The sequence below is a fragment of the Arachis ipaensis genome, chromosome B3 (genome assembly GCF_059453495.1).
Source record: "Arachis ipaensis isolate K30076 ecotype BB chromosome B3, ASM5945349v1, whole genome shotgun sequence".
Lineage (NCBI taxonomy): Eukaryota > Viridiplantae > Streptophyta > Magnoliopsida > Fabales > Fabaceae > Arachis > Arachis ipaensis.
This window is the reverse complement of record NC_142438.1, coordinates 60812439-60817195: the sequence shown is the minus strand read 5'-3', so window position 1 is coordinate 60817195 and position 4757 is coordinate 60812439.

Sequence of the window (4757 nt, the reverse complement as noted above, 5' to 3'; positions counted from 1 at the left end):
ATCTTGGAAAGATCAACAAACCTCTTCCATAGAAGTGCTGTTAACCCAGATGTTGAGTGTAAAGGAGGAAGTGGAAGAGCAAGATGAAGAAGCTCCTGCACCAAGTGAAACTTCAATGGAGAAGAAGGTTGTGGAGGTATGTGAGCCTATGATTTCATATCCACAGAGGCTAATTAAGGTGATAAAGGACCATGAAGACTCACTCCCAAAGGACTTAATAGAAGAAAATATAGAAGAAAGGGAGTGTTGCGAGGGTTACCTGAAACTGTAGGTCGATATCGGACGAGATCTGCGGTGGTGGTGGCTGGAGCTGATGTGTCCGACTTGTTGAACCTGGTGGTGCTGCTGATCCTTGACCACCGGAGGGTGGTGGTACCTGCAAGAGACTCCGATGCTTAAGTTAGCATGGGCTTTTAGCAGGTTTTTTTGTAAAATCAGAGTATGAGTTATACCTGGGTGCTCTAGTGCATTTATAATGGTGTGGAGTGACCTTTCTGGAGATAAGATAGTTTGAGTGAAGTCGTCTTATCTTTAAGGGGAACCGCCCTTATCTTTCTAGGCTTTAGTTGCCTTTAGATTGGGCTATGTTCCTTTATTTGGGCCTGTTTGGGCTCCTTGTAGTGTTCTGGCTGAACTCCTTGAAAGGAGGTCGGGTAATCCTGACCTGAAGAGGTTGGTCGACTTGTCTTCGATCAGCCCGGGTCATACAGCTCGACCCAGGGCATGAACAGTGCCCCTGCTTGAGTGCGGTCTTCCTTTTGGAGTCGTGTCCTTTTTTTAGACTTCGATCCTTTTTTGAGGAAGCCGAGCTCGAGCATCTTGAACTCGTTGTAGAGTTTCCATTTAGTGGCTTGAATGCATAGTGTTTTTTCTCACCCCTTCTTAATTGCAACGTGCGTTTTGCATTTCCTTGGGAACGTGCGAGAGTAAAACCTATTAACTACCTGGCCATTTCCTTTGTTTCCCTCTTTTGTATCTTATTTTTGAATTTTCAAAGCTTCTTTCAATTCTTCTCTTGCTCACTGTAGCTTCTTCTCTTTTCCCTTTCCGTTTTTCCATTTTCGCGCTTCCCTTTCTTTTACTCGAGAGGTGATTGGCCAGTGTCGCTTGCTTCAATCTCTGATCGTCTCCTTCTTTTTTTTCAGGTTGGTTTTCTTCTTCTTTCTCTTTTACCTTCCACGCCGTTCTTTTCATGTTTGCATTGTTCTACTTTTTGAAAAGTTTTGATCTTTGCTTGAATTTATTTTGGAAAGTTTACATCTTTCTCTACTTTTGTTGTGTCTGATTATCGCTGTAATGTGTGCTCTGAGGGTTTCTTCAATTTGTATGAATCGCCATTTTCGTCTGACTGTAAGTTTGTAGTTTGCAGTAGTGATCTGTTTCTTTCAAAAAGGTTGGATCTTTCTTGATGATTTCTGCGTGGCCCATTTGATTTTTGATGGTATGCTGGTTTGTGTGGCATGCATGGCTTCCTTTAGATGTGACAAAAATCCTTTTGGTGATAAATTGTGAAAAGATCATGACTTTGATGATTTTTTTGTGAATTATCGCTGTCAAAGGAAGGTTGTTCTCTTGTTTGAGAGGTGTCGCGACGTAGACTGTTGATTTCCCTTTTTTCCTGAGCTTTTACTTTGTTATTGCCTCCAAAGGATGCCTCTGGACCTTAGTGTAAGTCTTGGGGTTTTCTTTTACTGCTGTTTCAGAGTCTTTTATCATTCGCATGCAATTGTTTGAGTTATCTCCGTATTTGTCTGAGATGTTTTCTGTTTTGTCCGAGCTGTTTGATTAGTAACCCATTTTTCCTTTTTCTCACTGTAGGACTTAGTTGGCCTATGTCTTCTTGCAAAAACATTGTCGAGATGTCTTCCAAAGTCCCTGAGGGCATGTCTGACTGGCTGAACTCCCTTATTTTTATGTGTGTTTCTGTGGTGAATTCTGAATATTGCATGCAACTTAGGAGGCATCACCGACTTTGTAGTGATAGAGATCAGGAGAAGAATTATGAAGTGGTAGCGCTTGATCCAGAGGAGAGAGTTTGTTTTCCTTCTCTGACTCAGGGGGAACGTCCATTCTTTTACACTTATGATTACTTTTTCAGCCAAATGAACATCACCATCCCTTTTACTTCCTTTGAAATCGACTTGTTTTGGTCCTGTAATGTAGCCCCGTCCCAACTCCATCTGAACTCGTGGGGTTTCATAAAGATCTTTCAATTGTTATTCCAGGAACTAGATGTCTGACCTTCTCAAACTCTCTTTCTTTATCCTTTTTATGTTGACAAAACCTGGGATGGCTAAGAAGAAAGCTTCCTGGGTTTCTTTCCGAGCTGCCCAGGGGAAGAAAATTTTTTCCATGTATGATGAGTCTTTTAGGGATTTCAAGAATTATTACTTCAAGGTCCGAGCTATTGAAGGAGTTCGGCCTTTTTTCTTGGAACAGAATAATGAACCTGCCTTCCCCTTATGCTGGCAAAAGAATGTGGTAGTGTCTAGGTATTCTTGGGAGATGTTAGATGAGGTTGAGCAGGCTTTGTACATGTACTGGAGAAAAATTGGGGGGAGCCTCCCCATCTTGATATGAAGAGGTTCTTGGGGAACCTCTCCCTCCTTCGAGCTGAAGTGGGTAGCTTCCGATTTCTTCTTAGCCTTGTCTTTATTTTGTTTGTTTTGTCAATACATTCCTTTCACATTTGTAACTCTGCCTTTGCTTTATTTTCTTTTTTCAGAGATGGTGAAGACTACTGATGGTATGAAGGCTTTTAAGAGGGCAAGGAAGGCTACTGCGGCTCAGAACATTTCAGCCAAAGGTTCTGGGGAGGAATCTTCAAAGGGTGCCCAGGGAAGGTCGACCTCAGATACTTCTAGACCGAGAAAGATTATCCCTACTACCCAAGTTTGCTTGGCTTCTTCTAATCCTTCCCAACTGACCTCTGGTGCAGCCTCTCCAAATAAAGGCTTATACTCTTCTCTTTCTTCATTCATTCTCGTTCTATTTTACTGCTTGCTTGGGGACAAGCAAGATTTAAGTTTGGTGTTATGATGATAAGTCATCTTAGGCTAGTTTCACAAGCCTTTTTCATTAGTTTTTACTTGGTTTTCATGCATTTTTAGGCAATAAGTAAGTGTTTGAGTGAGAAATTCATGCTTGTCCTGATTCAATCAAACATTGTTGATTTTATGCATTTTCATGAGATTTTTTTTGCAAGATTTAATTGATAATATGAATGATGCAAAATTTAATGATTATGACAAGGCTTTGATGTAGTTGTTTCGTTGATGACAGGTGAAAAGATGAAGGAAAAGAAGCAGAAAGCACAAAATAAACTCAAAAGAAGAATTCTGGACACATTTTGAAGTTTAAGCACACTTTGGAGCCTTAGACCACGCTTTTAAAAGCATGGCTGACGTGAGGGCGGAAGTCGGCCAATTAAGAAATCAAAATAGGGAATACGTTGCGAGTATAGCTCTTAACCAGCTAAAATCCGCCTCGTCAATTTAGAAAGATTGTCACAAAAGTTTAGAATAAAAATACTGGGAGTATGAGTCCCAGGTCGTCTCCCAACAAGTTGCTAAAAAAGGGTGCTAATTTATTAATCAGGAGTTTTCCAAGAGATTTTCAGTTTGGGGCAATGAGCACAAGCACATAATTGTAAATTAAAGCAATGAAAATTAAAAGGAATTTATATTATTCAAAATAAAAGGCCTTGACTGGGGGAATGATTAATTAGAAGTTCTATCCATGTTGGAATTCTCTGAAGTGTAGTATAAAGAGGTTTTTGTTTTCACTTAGTTAACCCTTACTAAATAAAGGAAAGTCAAGTGATTGAGGTAACTCTTATTAGCAAATCCTAGTCCTCTCCCTTGGGAAGGTCTAGCATTAGTAAATACAGAATTAGCCAACAACTTTCAGTTTAACTAATCACTTAAGCATTCCAACTCAAGTGTCTCCTTCTAATCAACCCCCATGTCAAGTTGGAGAACTACTCCATTGACATGGATATAATACTCAGAAAAATATAAGAAGAAGACATGATAAATTAAATAAAATAGAGATTGAAAATTAATTAAAGGAAAAAATAATTCTCTGCATTAACAATCTATGAAAATAATCCAATTGTAACTCTAAACAAGAATTAAGAATATGGAATAAATAAATAAAGGAGTAAGAAAACAAACTAGAATAGTATCTTCAACGGAGGTGATGACTCTTCAATATCCAAAGCAAAAGCATAAAACTAATAAACTATGAATGTAAAGAAAACCTAGAGGAAGAGTGATTTCTCTCTAGATTCCGATCTAAAACTAAAAACTATGCTAATGTGCATGTTCCCTGGCTTTAGTCTGTGTTTCTGGGGCAAAAGCTGGGTCAAAACTAGGCCCAAAATCGCCCCCAGTGTCTTCTGTTAATTCTGCAGATCGCGCATATCACGTGTACGCGTCGCTGGTCGTTTTGGCGTGTTACGTGTTCGCATCAAGCACGCGTACACGTCATCTTGCAGAATTCCAATCCACGCATATGCGTCAAGCACGCGCACGTGTCGCTTCAAATTTCTCCATATCGCGCACACGCGTGAGCCATGCGTGCGCATCGATGCTCGCTGGTTATCTCCTTAGTTTCTTGTGTTCTTTCAATTTTTGCAAGCTTTCTCTCCATTCTCTAAGCCATTCATGCCCTATAAAGCCTGAAACACTTAACACACGGATCACGGTATCGAATGGTATAAAGGAGAATTAAAATACACAGTTTAAAGACTTCTA